Source organism: Lissotriton vulgaris, unplaced genomic scaffold (assembly GCF_964263255.1).
Source record: "Lissotriton vulgaris unplaced genomic scaffold, aLisVul1.2 SCAFFOLD_975, whole genome shotgun sequence".
Classification (NCBI taxonomy): domain Eukaryota; kingdom Metazoa; phylum Chordata; class Amphibia; order Caudata; family Salamandridae; genus Lissotriton; species Lissotriton vulgaris.
This window is the reverse complement of record NW_028241737.1, coordinates 501,945-517,924: the sequence shown is the minus strand read 5'-3', so window position 1 is coordinate 517,924 and position 15,980 is coordinate 501,945. Positions and strand designations below refer to the sequence as shown.

The following is a 15,980-nucleotide window of genomic DNA, read 5'->3' as shown; positions in this document are numbered from 1 at the left end:
ATGGACATCTGCCTTTTGGATTCCTCTAAACTTGCCCTCTGATGAAACATTTTTTGAGCTGCAGTTACCTCCGACGTCTACAAGGTGGCGCTACATTCAGGTGAGGGCACAAGTATGCACAAAATGTTGGCGACTTTCACCAGATTTATCGATGGATCTTGCATATTGTTTTCAGAGGCTAGATATTGCCTAGGAAATGGTTTTTAACATAGAGATGCTGGAGTTATAATGTGTGGTCGGGCCTCAGCCCTTTCATTGTCTGCCCACTGTAAATATTTTTTACCAGCACATGTGAGTGGTGACTCTGCTTTATGAAACTTATCATATATTAGGACAATGAATATAGCAGAAGGGGCGATTGAGATGCTTGCCTACATATTTGTTTATTTTTTATATAACGGCTGATTAATCTGTTCATTATATTTCCATTTTGTGACATGTTGCATTAAAATATATCCTGCTTGCAGAATATATAAGTATTTGTACTGCGTTGGCCGGGAATCGAACCCGGGTCAACTGCTTGGAAGGCAGCTATGCTCACCACTATACCACCAACGCCCTCTGATCTGTGCGCTCTCGGTTCTTAACATTAGGATCCTGAGTTCAATGACTATCTTGCACCAGCTTCAATGGTGCATTTGGTTTAGATACCAACATGAAAAGCAATAGAAAGTTTTTTGCAGAGGGTAAGGAACTGGGATTGAAACCAAGGACAAAGCTGTGCAGAAGAGAAGAATGGAAAGCTGCATTACAAATAATAGATAAGAATATATAGAGGCAGCATGGGAAGCAAAACAGGGAAGAGAAATACAGAACATTCAATTAAATGCCCAGGAGATAGATAAGAGCAGAACAAAAAGGAAAGAATGAAATTCAAAGCCTGCCCATAAAAGTGTTTGAAGGTCCCACCAGTCATTTATGCTTATTATTGTGTGTCTTTACTTTCAAAGTACAGGGTGGATCATTTGATGATCCCTCTCTTGTATTTCAGCAGACACAGATATTTGACAAGTATTTTCTCACATAGCTGGCACAAGCTTGTGCTTTTCCTTGCTGGCAGCGTGGAAATGACAGCTTGGTCCTTGGAAGGAAAGTCAAGCAAAATTAGCAGAGGATGGTTTCGATCCATCGACCTCTGGGTTATGGGCCCAGCACGCTTCCGCTGCGCCACTCTGCTCTGTTGTGAAAGTGTTCTTTTTATGCAGATAGGGAGCATTAAGCAGAGTAGCGTGGGATTGGTACGGCTCTCACCTCATTTGCCTAAGTATATTGCAAGGCATGCTGGGTACAGAAAAACTTCATCTTCCCCTCTCACAATCAGTCATAACTGAAAGTCAGACACTCTTAGGCACTAGCCGTTTCAGACCTTTATCAAGACAGCATGTCATGAACCCTCTCTCTCTCTCTCTGTGATCCTAGCACTAGCATGCTCAGGATTTGGCTTTACCTGGGAGCCAGAGATCTACCCGGTGAGGGCTTGCCCGGTGTGAGGCTTTTGAGCGTTTGGGAGCGTTCGGGACGTGAGTGGACGTTGGACAGGAAACTCTGCGAATTTGAAGCATCCAACATTCCTGCTGCAGTGAGCGGCTCTTTCCATGGACATCTGCCTCTAGGATTCCTCTCAACTTGCCTTCTGATAAAACATTTTGTGAGCAGCAATTACCTTCGACAGCTACAAGGTGGCGCTACATTCTGGTAAGTGCACAAGTATGCACAAAATGTTAGGGACTTTTGCCAGATTTATCGGTGGATCTTGCATATTTTTTTCAGAGGCTAGATATTGCCTAGAAATGCTTTTTAACATAGAGATGTTGGAGTTATAATGTCTGGTCGGGCCTCAGCCCTTCCATTGTTTGCCCACTGTAACATATTTATTACCAGCACATGTGAGTTGTGACTCTGCTTTATAAAACTTATCATATATTAGGACAATGAATGTATCAGAAGGTGCGATTGAGATGTTTGCCTATGTATTTGTTTATTTTTTTATATATGGCTGATTAATCTGTTCATGAAATTTCCATTTTGAGACCTGTTGCATTAAAATATGTCCTGCTTGCAGAATATATAAGCATTTTCACTGCGTTGGCCGGGAATCGAACCCGGGTCAACTGCTTGGGAAGCAGCTATGCTCACCACTATACCACCAACGCCCTCTGATGTGTGTGCTCTCGGTTCTAAATATTACGTTCCCGAAATCAATGACTATCTTGCAACAGCTTCAATGGTGCATTTGGTTTCGATACCAACATGAGAAGTAGTAGAACGTTTTTTGCAGAGGGTAAGGAACTGGGGATTGAAACCAAGGACAAAGTTGTGCAGAAGAGAAGAAATGAAATGCAACAGTACAAAAAGTAGAAATCAGCATATATAGGCAGCATGGGAAGCAAAGCAGGGAAGAGAAAGAGAGAACATTCCATGAAATGCCCAGGAGATAGATAAGAGCAGAAAAAAAAGGGAAGAATGAAATTCAAAGCATGCCCAGAAAGTTGTGTGAAGCTCCCACCAGTCATTTATGGTTATAGTTGTGTGTCTTTACTTTCAAAGTACAGGGTTGATCCTTTCACGAACACTCTTGTATTACACAGACACAGATAGTTGAGAAGTCTTTTCTCACATAGCTGGCACAAGCTTGCGCTTTTCCTTTCTGGCAGTGTGGAAATGACAGCTTCGTCCTTGGAAGGAAAGTCAAGCAAAATTAGCAGAGGATGGTTTCGATCCATCGACCTCTGGGTTATGGGCCCAGCACACTTCCGCTGCGCCACTCTGCTCGTTCATGAAGGTGATCTCTTTATGCAGATGAGGAGGCATTCAGCGGAGTGAAGTGGCATTGGTCGGGCTCTCACCTCATTTGCCTAATTATATCGCAAGGCATGCTGGGTGCAGAAAATCTTCATCTTCCCCTCTCACAATCAGTCATAACTGATAGTCCAGACCCTCTTACGCACTAGCCGTTTCAGGCCTTTATCAAGACAGCAGCTCTCCAACACTCTCTGTCTCTCTCTCTCTGTGATCCTAGTGCTAGCATGCTCAGGATTTGGCTTTACCTGGGAGCCAGAGATCTACCCGGTGAGGGCTTGCCCGGTGTAAGGCTTTTGAGCGTTTGGGAGCGTTCGGTACATGAGAGGACGTTGGACTGGAAACTATGCAAATTTGAAGCATCCAACCTTCCTGCTGCAGTCGGGGGCTCTTTCCATGGACATCTGCCTTTTGGATTCCTCTAAACTTGCCCTCTGATGAAACATTTTTTGAGCTGCAGTTACCTCCGACGTCTACAAGGTGGCGCTACATTCAGGTGAGGGCACAAGTATGCACAAAATGTTGGCGACTTTCACCAGATTTATCGATGGATCTTGCATATTGTTTTCAGAGGCTAGATATTGCCTAGGAAATGGTTTTTAACATAGAGATGCTGGAGTTATAATGTGTGGTCGGGCCTCAGCCCTTTCATTGTCTGCCCACTGTAAATATTTTTTACCAGCACATGTGAGTGGTGACTCTGCTTTATGAAACTTATCATATATTAGGACAATGAATATAGCAGAAGGGGCGATTGAGATGCTTGCCTACATATTTGTTTATTTTTTATATAACGGCTGATTAATCTGTTCATTATATTTCCATTTTGTGACATGTTGCATTAAAATATATCCTGCTTGCAGAATATATAAGTATTTGTACTGCGTTGGCCGGGAATCGAACCCGGGTCAACTGCTTGGAAGGCAGCTATGCTCACCACTATACCACCAACGCCCTCTGATCTGTGCGCTCTCGGTTCTTAACATTAGGATCCTGAGTTCAATGACTATCTTGCACCAGCTTCAATGGTGCATTTGGTTTAGATACCAACATGAAAAGCAATAGAAAGTTTTTTGCAGAGGGTAAGGAACTGGGATTGAAACCAAGGACAAAGCTGTGCAGAAGAGAAGAATGGAAAGCTGCATTACAAATAATAGATAAGAATATATAGAGGCAGCATGGGAAGCAAAACAGGGAAGAGAAATACAGAACATTCAATTAAATGCCCAGGAGATAGATAAGAGCAGAACAAAAAGGAAAGAATGAAATTCAAAGCCTGCCCATAAAAGTGTTTGAAGGTCCCACCAGTCATTTATGCTTATTATTGTGTGTCTTTACTTTCAAAGTACAGGGTGGATCATTTGATGATCCCTCTCTTGTATTTCAGCAGACACAGATATTTGACAAGTATTTTCTCACATAGCTGGCACAAGCTTGTGCTTTTCCTTGCTGGCAGCGTGGAAATGACAGCTTGGTCCTTGGAAGGAAAGTCAAGCAAAATTAGCAGAGGATGGTTTCGATCCATCGACCTCTGGGTTATGGGCCCAGCACGCTTCCGCTGCGCCACTCTGCTCTGATGTGAAAGTGTTCTTTTTATGCAGATAGGGAGCATTAAGCAGAGTAGCGTGGGATTGGTACGGCTCTCACCTCATTTGCCTAAGTATATTGCAAGGCATGCTGGGTACAGAAAAACTTCATCTTCCCCTCTCACAATCAGTCATAACTGAAAGTCAGACACTCTTAGGCACTAGCCGTTTCAGACCTTTATCAAGACAGCATGTCATGAACCCTCTCTCTCTCTCTCTGTGATCCTAGCACTAGCATGCTCAGGATTTGGCTTTACCTGGGAGCCAGAGATCTACCCGGTGAGGGCTTGCCCGGTGTGAGGCTTTTGAGCGTTTGGGAGCGTTCGGGACGTGAGTGGACGTTGGACAGGAAACTCTGCGAATTTGAAGCATCCAACATTCCTGCTGCAGTGAGCGGCTCTTTCCATGGACATCTGCCTCTAGGATTCCTCTCAACTTGCCTTCTGATAAAACATTTTGTGAGCAGCAATTACCTTCGACAGCTACAAGGTGGCGCTACATTCTGGTAAGTGCACAAGTATGCACAAAATGTTAGGGACTTTTGCCAGATTTATCGGTGGATCTTGCATATTTTTTTCAGAGGCTAGATATTGCCTAGAAATGCTTTTTAACATAGAGATGTTGGAGTTATAATGTCTGGTCGGGCCTCAGCCCTTCCATTGTTTGCCCACTGTAACATATTTATTACCAGCACATGTGAGTTGTGACTCTGCTTTATAAAACTTATCATATATTAGGACAATGAATGTATCAGAAGGTGCGATTGAGATGTTTGCCTATGTATTTGTTTATTTTTTTATATATGGCTGATTAATCTGTTCATGAAATTTCCATTTTGAGACATGTTGCATTAAAATATGTCCTGCTTGCAGAATATATAAGCATTTTCACTGCGTTGGCCTGGAATCGAACCCGGGTCAACTGCTTGGGAAGCAGCTATGCTCACCACTATACCACCAACGCCCTCTGATGTGTGTGCTCTCGGTTCTAAATATTACGTTCCCGAAATCAATGACTATCTTGCAACAGCTTCAATGGTGCATTTGGTTTCGATACCAACATGAGAAGTAGTAGAACGTTTTTTGCAGAGGGTAAGGAACTGGGGATTGAAACCAAGGACAAAGTTGTGCAGAAGAGAAGAAATGAAATGCAACAGTACAAAAAGTAGAAATCAGCATATATAGGCAGCATGGGAAGCAAAGCAGGGAAGAGAAAGAGAGAACATTCCATGAAATGCCCAGGAGATAGATAAGAGCAGAAAAAAAAGGGAAGAATGAAATTCAAAGCATGCCCAGAAAGTTGTGTGAAGCTCCCACCAGTCATTTATGGTTATAGTTGTGTGTCTTTACTTTCAAAGTACAGGGTTGATCCTTTCACGAACACTCTTGTATTACACAGACACAGATAGTTGAGAAGTCTTTTCTCACATAGCTGGCACAAGCTTGCGCTTTTCCTTTCTGGCAGTGTGGAAATGACAGCTTGGTCCTTGGAAGGAAAGTCAAGCAAAATTAGCAGAGGATGGTTTCGATCCATCGACCTCTGGGTTATGGGCCCAGCACGCTTCCGCTGCGCCACTCTGCTCGTTCATGAAGGTGATCTCTTTATGCAGATGAGGAGGCATTCAGCGGAGTGAAGTGGCATTGGTCGGGCTCTCACCTCATTTGCCTAATTATATCGCAAGGCATGCTGGGTGCAGAAAATCTTCATCTTCCCCTCTCACAATCAGTCATAACTGATAGTCCAGACCCTCTTACGCACTAGCCGTTTCAGGCCTTTATCAAGACAGCAGCTCTCCAACACTCTCTGTCTCTCTCTCTCTGTGATCCTAGTGCTAGCATGCTCAGGATTTGGCTTTACCTGGGAGCCAGAGATCTACCCGGTGAGGGCTTGCCCGGTGTAAGGCTTTTGAGCGTTTGGGAGCGTTCGGTACATGAGAGGACGTTGGACTGGAAACTATGCAAATTTGAAGCATCCAACCTTCCTGCTGCAGTCGGGGGCTCTTTCCATGGACATCTGCCTTTTGGATTCCTCTAAACTTGCCCTCTGATGAAACATTTTTTGAGCTGCAGTTACCTCCGACGTCTACAAGGTGGCGCTACATTCAGGTGAGGGCACAAGTATGCACAAAATGTTGGCGACTTTCACCAGATTTATCGATGGATCTTGCATATTGTTTTCAGAGGCTAGATATTGCCTAGGAAATGGTTTTTAACATAGAGATGCTGGAGTTATAATGTGTGGTCGGGCCTCAGCCCTTTCATTGTCTGCCCACTGTAAATATTTTTTACCAGCACATGTGAGTGGTGACTCTGCTTTATGAAACTTATCATATATTAGGACAATGAATATAGCAGAAGGGGCGATTGAGATGCTTGCCTACATATTTGTTTATTTTTTATATAACGGCTGATTAATCTGTTCATTATATTTCCATTTTGTGACATGTTGCATTAAAATATATCCTGCTTGCAGAATATATAAGTATTTGTACTGCGTTGGCCGGGAATCGAACCCGGGTCAACTGCTTGGAAGGCAGCTATGCTCACCACTATACCACCAACGCCCTCTGATCTGTGCGCTCTCGGTTCTTAACATTAGGATCCTGAGTTCAATGACTATCTTGCACCAGCTTCAATGGTGCATTTGGTTTAGATACCAACATGAAAAGCAATAGAAAGTTTTTTGCAGAGGGTAAGGAACTGGGATTGAAACCAAGGACAAAGCTGTGCAGAAGAGAAGAATGGAAAGCTGCATTACAAATAATAGATAAGAATATATAGAGGCAGCATGGGAAGCAAAACAGGGAAGAGAAATACAGAACATTCAATTAAATGCCCAGGAGATAGATAAGAGCAGAACAAAAAGGAAAGAATGAAATTCAAAGCCTGCCCATAAAAGTGTTTGAAGGTCCCACCAGTCATTTATGCTTATTATTGTGTGTCTTTACTTTCAAAGTACAGGGTGGATCATTTGATGATCCCTCTCTTGTATTTCAGCAGACACAGATATTTGACAAGTATTTTCTCACATAGCTGGCACAAGCTTGTGCTTTTCCTTGCTGGCAGCGTGGAAATGACAGCTTGGTCCTTGGAAGGAAAGTCAAGCAAAATTAGCAGAGGATGGTTTCGATCCATCGACCTCTGGGTTATGGGCCCAGCACGCTTCCGCTGCGCCACTCTGCTCTGTTGTGAAAGTGTTCTTTTTATGCAGATAGGGAGCATTAAGCAGAGTAGCGTGGGATTGGTACGGCTCTCACCTCATTTGCCTAAGTATATTGCAAGGCATGCTGGGTACAGAAAAACTTCATCTTCCCCTCTCACAATCAGTCATAACTGAAAGTCAGACACTCTTAGGCACTAGCCGTTTCAGACCTTTATCAAGACAGCATGTCATGAACCCTCTCTCTCTCTCTCTGTGATCCTAGCACTAGCATGCTCAGGATTTGGCTTTACCTGGGAGCCAGAGATCTACCCGGTGAGGGCTTGCCCGGTGTGAGGCTTTTGAGCGTTTGGGAGCGTTCGGGACGTGAGTGGACGTTGGACAGGAAACTCTGCGAATTTGAAGCATCCAACATTCCTGCTGCAGTGAGCGGCTCTTTCCATGGACATCTGCCTCTAGGATTCCTCTCAACTTGCCTTCTGATAAAACATTTTGTGAGCAGCAATTACCTTCGACAGCTACAAGGTGGCGCTACATTCTGGTAAGTGCACAAGTATGCACAAAATGTTAGGGACTTTTGCCAGATTTATCGGTGGATCTTGCATATTTTTTTCAGAGGCTAGATATTGCCTAGAAATGCTTTTTAACATAGAGATGTTGGAGTTATAATGTCTGGTCGGGCCTCAGCCCTTCCATTGTTTGCCCACTGTAACATATTTATTACCAGCACATGTGAGTTGTGACTCTGCTTTATAAAACTTATCATATATTAGGACAATGAATGTATCAGAAGGTGCGATTGAGATGTTTGCCTATGTATTTGTTTATTTTTTTATATATGGCTGATTAATCTGTTCATGAAATTTCCATTTTGAGACCTGTTGCATTAAAATATGTCCTGCTTGCAGAATATATAAGCATTTTCACTGCGTTGGCCGGGAATCGAACCCGGGTCAACTGCTTGGGAAGCAGCTATGCTCACCACTATACCACCAACGCCCTCTGATGTGTGTGCTCTCGGTTCTAAATATTACGTTCCCGAAATCAATGACTATCTTGCAACAGCTTCAATGGTGCATTTGGTTTCGATACCAACATGAGAAGTAGTAGAACGTTTTTTGCAGAGGGTAAGGAACTGGGGATTGAAACCAAGGACAAAGTTGTGCAGAAGAGAAGAAATGAAATGCAACAGTACAAAAAGTAGAAATCAGCATATATAGGCAGCATGGGAAGCAAAGCAGGGAAGAGAAAGAGAGAACATTCCATGAAATGCCCAGGAGATAGATAAGAGCAGAAAAAAAAGGGAAGAATGAAATTCAAAGCATGCCCAGAAAGTTGTGTGAAGCTCCCACCAGTCATTTATGGTTATAGTTGTGTGTCTTTACTTTCAAAGTACAGGGTTGATCCTTTCACGAACACTCTTGTATTACACAGACACAGATAGTTGAGAAGTCTTTTCTCACATAGCTGGCACAAGCTTGCGCTTTTCCTTTCTGGCAGTGTGGAAATGACAGCTTGGTCCTTGGAAGGAAAGTCAAGCAAAATTAGCAGAGGATGGTTTCGATCCATCGACCTCTGGGTTATGGGCCCAGCACGCTTCCGCTGCGCCACTCTGCTCGTTCATGAAGGTGATCTCTTTATGCAGATGAGGAGGCATTCAGCGGAGTGAAGTGGCATTGGTCGGGCTCTCACCTCATTTGCCTAATTATATCGCAAGGCATGCTGGGTGCAGAAAATCTTCATCTTCCCCTCTCACAATCAGTCATAACTGATAGTCCAGACCCTCTTACGCACTAGCCGTTTCAGGCCTTTATCAAGACAGCAGCTCTCCAACACTCTCTGTCTCTCTCTCTCTGTGATCCTAGTGCTAGCATGCTCAGGATTTGGCTTTACCTGGGAGCCAGAGATCTACCCGGTGAGGGCTTGCCCGGTGTAAGGCTTTTGAGCGTTTGGGAGCGTTCGGTACATGAGAGGACGTTGGACTGGAAACTATGCAAATTTGAAGCATCCAACCTTCCTGCTGCAGTCGGGGGCTCTTTCCATGGACATCTGCCTTTTGGATTCCTCTAAACTTGCCCTCTGATGAAACATTTTTTGAGCTGCAGTTACCTCCGACGTCTACAAGGTGGCGCTACATTCAGGTGAGGGCACAAGTATGCACAAAATGTTGGCGACTTTCACCAGATTTATCGATGGATCTTGCATATTGTTTTCAGAGGCTAGATATTGCCTAGGAAATGGTTTTTAACATAGAGATGCTGGAGTTATAATGTGTGGTCGGGCCTCAGCCCTTTCATTGTCTGCCCACTGTAAATATTTTTTACCAGCACATGTGAGTGGTGACTCTGCTTTATGAAACTTATCATATATTAGGACAATGAATATAGCAGAAGGGGCGATTGAGATGCTTGCCTACATATTTGTTTATTTTTTATATAACGGCTGATTAATCTGTTCATTATATTTCCATTTTGTGACATGTTGCATTAAAATATATCCTGCTTGCAGAATATATAAGTATTTGTACTGCGTTGGCCGGGAATCGAACCCGGGTCAACTACTTGGAAGGCAGCTATGCTCACCACTATACCACCAACGCCCTCTGATCTGTGCGCTCTCGGTTCTTAACATTAGGATCCTGAGTTCAATGACTATCTTGCACCAGCTTCAATGGTGCATTTGGTTTAGATACCAACATGAAAAGCAATAGAAAGTTTTTTGCAGAGGGTAAGGAACTGGGATTGAAACCAAGGACAAAGCTGTGCAGAAGAGAAGAATGGAAAGCTGCATTACAAATAATAGATAAGAATATATAGAGGCAGCATGGGAAGCAAAACAGGGAAGAGAAATACAGAACATTCAATTAAATGCCCAGGAGATAGATAAGAGCAGAACAAAAAGGAAAGAATGAAATTCAAAGCCTGCCCATAAAAGTGTTTGAAGGTCCCACCAGTCATTTATGCTTATTATTGTGTGTCTTTACTTTCAAAGTACAGGGTGGATCATTTGATGATCCCTCTCTTGTATTTCAGCAGACACAGATATTTGACAAGTATTTTCTCACATAGCTGGCACAAGCTTGTGCTTTTCCTTGCTGGCAGCGTGGAAATGACAGCTTGGTCCTTGGAAGGAAAGTCAAGCAAAATTAGCAGAGGATGGTTTCGATCCATCGACCTCTGGGTTATGGGCCCAGCACGCTTCCGCTGCGCCACTCTGCTCTGATGTGAAAGTGTTCTTTTTATGCAGATAGGGAGCATTAAGCAGAGTAGCGTGGGATTGGTACGGCTCTCACCTCATTTGCCTAAGTATATTGCAAGGCATGCTGGGTACAGAAAAACTTCATCTTCCCCTCTCACAATCAGTCATAACTGAAAGTCAGACACTCTTAGGCACTAGCCGTTTCAGACCTTTATCAAGACAGCATGTCATGAACCCTCTCTCTCTCTCTCTGTGATCCTAGCACTAGCATGCTCAGGATTTGGCTTTACCTGGGAGCCAGAGATCTACCCGGTGAGGGCTTGCCCGGTGTGAGGCTTTTGAGCGTTTGGGAGCGTTCGGGACGTGAGTGGACGTTGGACAGGAAACTCTGCGAATTTGAAGCATCCAACATTCCTGCTGCAGTGAGCGGCTCTTTCCATGGACATCTGCCTCTAGGATTCCTCTCAACTTGCCTTCTGATAAAACATTTTGTGAGCAGCAATTACCTTCGACAGCTACAAGGTGGCGCTACATTCTGGTAAGTGCACAAGTATGCACAAAATGTTAGGGACTTTTGCCAGATTTATCGGTGGATCTTGCATATTTTTTTCAGAGGCTAGATATTGCCTAGAAATGCTTTTTAACATAGAGATGTTGGAGTTATAATGTCTGGTCGGGCCTCAGCCCTTCCATTGTTTGCCCACTGTAACATATTTATTACCAGCACATGTGAGTTGTGACTCTGCTTTATAAAACTTATCATATATTAGGACAATGAATGTATCAGAAGGTGCGATTGAGATGTTTGCCTATGTATTTGTTTATTTTTTTATATATGGCTGATTAATCTGTTCATGAAATTTCCATTTTGAGACATGTTGCATTAAAATATGTCCTGCTTGCAGAATATATAAGCATTTTCACTGCGTTGGCCGGGAATCGAACCCGGGTCAACTGCTTGGGAAGCAGCTATGCTCACCACTATACCACCAACGCCCTCTGATGTGTGTGCTCTCGGTTCTAAATATTACGTTCCCGAAATCAATGACTATCTTGCAACAGCTTCAATGGTGCATTTGGTTTCGATACCAACATGAGAAGTAGTAGAACGTTTTTTGCAGAGGGTAAGGAACTGGGGATTGAAACCAAGGACAAAGTTGTGCAGAAGAGAAGAAATGAAATGCAACAGTACAAAAAGTAGAAATCAGCATATATAGGCAGCATGGGAAGCAAAGCAGGGAAGAGAAAGAGAGAACATTCCATGAAATGCCCAGGAGATAGATAAGAGCAGAAAAAAAAGGGAAGAATGAAATTCAAAGCATGCCCAGAAAGTTGTGTGAAGCTCCCACCAGTCATTTATGGTTATAGTTGTGTGTCTTTACTTTCAAAGTACAGGGTTGATCCTTTCACGAACACTCTTGTATTACACAGACACAGATAGTTGAGAAGTCTTTTCTCACATAGCTGGCACAAGCTTGCGCTTTTCCTTTCTGGCAGTGTGGAAATGACAGCTTGGTCCTTGGAAGGAAAGTCAAGCAAAATTAGCAGAGGATGGTTTCGATCCATCGACCTCTGGGTTATGGGCCCAGCACGCTTCCGCTGCGCCACTCTGCTCGTTCATGAAGGTGATCTCTTTATGCAGATGAGGAGGCATTCAGCGGAGTGAAGTGGCATTGGTCGGGCTCTCACCTCATTTGCCTAATTATATCGCAAGGCATGCTGGGTGCAGAAAATCTTCATCTTCCCCTCTCACAATCAGTCATAACTGATAGTCCAGACCCTCTTACGCACTAGCCGTTTCAGGCCTTTATCAAGACAGCAGCTCTCCAACACTCTCTGTCTCTCTCTCTCTGTGATCCTAGTGCTAGCATGCTCAGGATTTGGCTTTACCTGGGAGCCAGAGATCTACCCGGTGAGGGCTTGCCCGGTGTAAGGCTTTTGAGCGTTTGGGAGCGTTCGGTACATGAGAGGACGTTGGACTGGAAACTATGCAAATTTGAAGCATCCAACCTTCCTGCTGCAGTCGGGGGCTCTTTCCATGGACATCTGCCTTTTGGATTCCTCTAAACTTGCCCTCTGATGAAACATTTTTTGAGCTGCAGTTACCTCCGACGTCTACAAGGTGGCGCTACATTCAGGTGAGGGCACAAGTATGCACAAAATGTTGGCGACTTTCACCAGATTTATCGATGGATCTTGCATATTGTTTTCAGAGGCTAGATATTGCCTAGGAAATGGTTTTTAACATAGAGATGCTGGAGTTATAATGTGTGGTCGGGCCTCAGCCCTTTCATTGTCTGCCCACTGTAAATATTTTTTACCAGCACATGTGAGTGGTGACTCTGCTTTATGAAACTTATCATATATTAGGACAATGAATATAGCAGAAGGGGCGATTGAGATGCTTGCCTACATATTTGTTTATTTTTTATATAACGGCTGATTAATCTGTTCATTATATTTCCATTTTGTGACATGTTGCATTAAAATATATCCTGCTTGCAGAATATATAAGTATTTGTACTGCGTTGGCCGGGAATCGAACCCGGGTCAACTACTTGGAAGGCAGCTATGCTCACCACTATACCACCAACGCCCTCTGATCTGTGCGCTCTCGGTTCTTAACATTAGGATCCTGAGTTCAATGACTATCTTGCACCAGCTTCAATGGTGCATTTGGTTTAGATACCAACATGAAAAGCAATAGAAAGTTTTTTGCAGAGGGTAAGGAACTGGGATTGAAACCAAGGACAAAGCTGTGCAGAAGAGAAGAATGGAAAGCTGCATTACAAATAATAGATAAGAATATATAGAGGCAGCATGGGAAGCAAAACAGGGAAGAGAAATACAGAACATTCAATTAAATGCCCAGGAGATAGATAAGAGCAGAACAAAAAGGAAAGAATGAAATTCAAAGCCTGCCCATAAAAGTGTTTGAAGGTCCCACCAGTCATTTATGCTTATTATTGTGTGTCTTTACTTTCAAAGTACAGGGTGGATCATTTGATGATCCCTCTCTTGTATTTCAGCAGACACAGATATTTGACAAGTATTTTCTCACATAGCTGGCACAAGCTTGTGCTTTTCCTTGCTGGCAGCGTGGAAATGACAGCTTGGTCCTTGGAAGGAAAGTCAAGCAAAATTAGCAGAGGATGGTTTCGATCCATCGACCTCTGGGTTATGGGCCCAGCACGCTTCCGCTGCGCCACTCTGCTCTGATGTGAAAGTGTTCTTTTTATGCAGATAGGGAGCATTAAGCAGAGTAGCGTGGGATTGGTACGGCTCTCACCTCATTTGCCTAAGTATATTGCAAGGCATGCTGGGTACAGAAAAACTTCATCTTCCCCTCTCACAATCAGTCATAACTGAAAGTCAGACACTCTTAGGCACTAGCCGTTTCAGACCTTTATCAAGACAGCATGTCATGAACCCTCTCTCTCTCTCTCTGTGATCCTAGCACTAGCATGCTCAGGATTTGGCTTTACCTGGGAGCCAGAGATCTACCCGGTGAGGGCTTGCCCGGTGTGAGGCTTTTGAGCGTTTGGGAGCGTTCGGGACGTGAGTGGACGTTGGACAGGAAACTCTGCGAATTTGAAGCATCCAACATTCCTGCTGCAGTGAGCGGCTCTTTCCATGGACATCTGCCTCTAGGATTCCTCTCAACTTGCCTTCTGATAAAACATTTTGTGAGCAGCAATTACCTTCGACAGCTACAAGGTGGCGCTACATTCTGGTAAGTGCACAAGTATGCACAAAATGTTAGGGACTTTTGCCAGATTTATCGGTGGATCTTGCATATTTTTTTCAGAGGCTAGATATTGCCTAGAAATGCTTTTTAACATAGAGATGTTGGAGTTATAATGTCTGGTCGGGCCTCAGCCCTTCCATTGTTTGCCCACTGTAACATATTTATTACCAGCACATGTGAGTTGTGACTCTGCTTTATAAAACTTATCATATATTAGGACAATGAATGTATCAGAAGGTGCGATTGAGATGTTTGCCTATGTATTTGTTTATTTTTTTATATATGGCTGATTAATCTGTTCATGAAATTTCCATTTTGAGACATGTTGCATTAAAATATGTCCTGCTTGCAGAATATATAAGCATTTTCACTGCGTTGGCCGGGAATCGAACCCGGGTCAACTGCTTGGGAAGCAGCTATGCTCACCACTATACCACCAACGCCCTCTGATGTGTGTGCTCTCGGTTCTAAATATTACGTTCCCGAAATCAATGACTATCTTGCAACAGCTTCAATGGTGCATTTGGTTTCGATACCAACATGAGAAGTAGTAGAACGTTTTTTGCAGAGGGTAAGGAACTGGGGATTGAAACCAAGGACAAAGTTGTGCAGAAGAGAAGAAATGAAATGCAACAGTACAAAAAGTAGAAATCAGCATATATAGGCAGCATGGGAAGCAAAGCAGGGAAGAGAAAGAGAGAACATTCCATGAAATGCCCAGGAGATAGATAAGAGCAGAAAAAAAAGGGAAGAATGAAATTCAAAGCATGCCCAGAAAGTTGTGTGAAGCTCCCACCAGTCATTTATGGTTATAGTTGTGTGTCTTTACTTTCAAAGTACAGGGTTGATCCTTTCACGAACACTCTTGTATTACACAGACACAGATAGTTGAGAAGTCTTTTCTCACATAGCTGGCACAAGCTTGCGCTTTTCCTTTCTGGCAGTGTGGAAATGACAGCTTGGTCCTTGGAAGGAAAGTCAAGCAAAATTAGCAGAGGATGGTTTCGATCCATCGACCTCTGGGTTATGGGCCCAGCACGCTTCCGCTGCGCCACTCTGCTCGTTCATGAAGGTGATCTCTTTATGCAGATGAGGAGGCATTCAGCGGAGTGAAGTGGCATTGGTCGGGCTCTCACCTCATTTGCCTAATTATATCGCAAGGCATGCTGGGTGCAGAAAATCTTCATCTTCCCCTCTCACAATCAGTCATAACTGATAGTCCAGACCCTCTTACGCACTAGCCGTTTCAGGCCTTTATCAAGACAGCAGCTCTCCAACACTCTCTGTCTCTCTCTCTCTGTGATCCTAGTGCTAGCATGCTCAGGATTTGGCTTTACCTGGGAGCCAGAGATCTACCCGGTGAGGGCTTGCCCGGTGTAAGGCTTTTGAGCGTTTGGGAGCGTTCGGTACATGAGAGGACGTTGGACTGGAAACTATGCAAATTTGAAGCATCCAACCTTCCTGCTGCAGTCGGGGGCTCTTTCCATGGA

General features: G+C 43.7%; 18 non-coding genes across 18 annotated transcripts; all 18 read right to left on the bottom strand.

The window, feature by feature from the left end:
- Positions 1–486: 486 nt before the first annotated feature.
- On the bottom strand, positions 487–558 carry TRNAG-UCC (transfer RNA glycine (anticodon UCC)). The gene has a single exon. It is a non-coding gene; the product is annotated as a tRNA-Gly (tRNA).
- A 547-nt stretch (positions 559–1,105) lies between these two features.
- TRNAM-CAU (transfer RNA methionine (anticodon CAU)) lies at positions 1,106–1,177 on the bottom strand. The gene has a single exon. It is a non-coding gene; the product is annotated as a tRNA-Met (tRNA).
- Positions 1,178–2,081: 904 nt separating this feature from the next.
- Positions 2,082–2,153, bottom strand: TRNAG-CCC (transfer RNA glycine (anticodon CCC)). The gene has a single exon. It is a non-coding gene; the product is annotated as a tRNA-Gly (tRNA).
- Positions 2,154–3,681: 1,528 nt separating this feature from the next.
- Positions 3,682–3,753, bottom strand: TRNAG-UCC (transfer RNA glycine (anticodon UCC)). The gene has a single exon. It is a non-coding gene; the product is annotated as a tRNA-Gly (tRNA).
- Positions 3,754–4,300: 547 nt separating this feature from the next.
- On the bottom strand, positions 4,301–4,372 carry TRNAM-CAU (transfer RNA methionine (anticodon CAU)). The gene has a single exon. It is a non-coding gene; the product is annotated as a tRNA-Met (tRNA).
- Positions 4,373–5,894: 1,522 nt separating this feature from the next.
- TRNAM-CAU (transfer RNA methionine (anticodon CAU)) lies at positions 5,895–5,966 on the bottom strand. The gene has a single exon. It is a non-coding gene; the product is annotated as a tRNA-Met (tRNA).
- Positions 5,967–6,876: 910 nt separating this feature from the next.
- On the bottom strand, positions 6,877–6,948 carry TRNAG-UCC (transfer RNA glycine (anticodon UCC)). The gene has a single exon. It is a non-coding gene; the product is annotated as a tRNA-Gly (tRNA).
- Positions 6,949–7,495: 547 nt separating this feature from the next.
- TRNAM-CAU (transfer RNA methionine (anticodon CAU)) lies at positions 7,496–7,567 on the bottom strand. The gene has a single exon. It is a non-coding gene; the product is annotated as a tRNA-Met (tRNA).
- A 904-nt stretch (positions 7,568–8,471) lies between these two features.
- Positions 8,472–8,543, bottom strand: TRNAG-CCC (transfer RNA glycine (anticodon CCC)). The gene has a single exon. It is a non-coding gene; the product is annotated as a tRNA-Gly (tRNA).
- Positions 8,544–9,089: 546 nt separating this feature from the next.
- On the bottom strand, positions 9,090–9,161 carry TRNAM-CAU (transfer RNA methionine (anticodon CAU)). The gene has a single exon. It is a non-coding gene; the product is annotated as a tRNA-Met (tRNA).
- Positions 9,162–10,071: 910 nt separating this feature from the next.
- TRNAG-UCC (transfer RNA glycine (anticodon UCC)) lies at positions 10,072–10,143 on the bottom strand. The gene has a single exon. It is a non-coding gene; the product is annotated as a tRNA-Gly (tRNA).
- A 547-nt stretch (positions 10,144–10,690) lies between these two features.
- On the bottom strand, positions 10,691–10,762 carry TRNAM-CAU (transfer RNA methionine (anticodon CAU)). The gene has a single exon. It is a non-coding gene; the product is annotated as a tRNA-Met (tRNA).
- A 904-nt stretch (positions 10,763–11,666) lies between these two features.
- TRNAG-CCC (transfer RNA glycine (anticodon CCC)) lies at positions 11,667–11,738 on the bottom strand. Its single transcript has one exon. It is a non-coding gene; the product is annotated as a tRNA-Gly (tRNA).
- A 546-nt stretch (positions 11,739–12,284) lies between these two features.
- TRNAM-CAU (transfer RNA methionine (anticodon CAU)) lies at positions 12,285–12,356 on the bottom strand. The gene has a single exon. It is a non-coding gene; the product is annotated as a tRNA-Met (tRNA).
- Positions 12,357–13,266: 910 nt separating this feature from the next.
- Positions 13,267–13,338, bottom strand: TRNAG-UCC (transfer RNA glycine (anticodon UCC)). The gene has a single exon. It is a non-coding gene; the product is annotated as a tRNA-Gly (tRNA).
- Positions 13,339–13,885: 547 nt separating this feature from the next.
- Positions 13,886–13,957, bottom strand: TRNAM-CAU (transfer RNA methionine (anticodon CAU)). The gene has a single exon. It is a non-coding gene; the product is annotated as a tRNA-Met (tRNA).
- A 904-nt stretch (positions 13,958–14,861) lies between these two features.
- Positions 14,862–14,933, bottom strand: TRNAG-CCC (transfer RNA glycine (anticodon CCC)). The gene has a single exon. It is a non-coding gene; the product is annotated as a tRNA-Gly (tRNA).
- A 546-nt stretch (positions 14,934–15,479) lies between these two features.
- On the bottom strand, positions 15,480–15,551 carry TRNAM-CAU (transfer RNA methionine (anticodon CAU)). The gene has a single exon. It is a non-coding gene; the product is annotated as a tRNA-Met (tRNA).
- Positions 15,552–15,980: the final 429 nt, after the last annotated feature.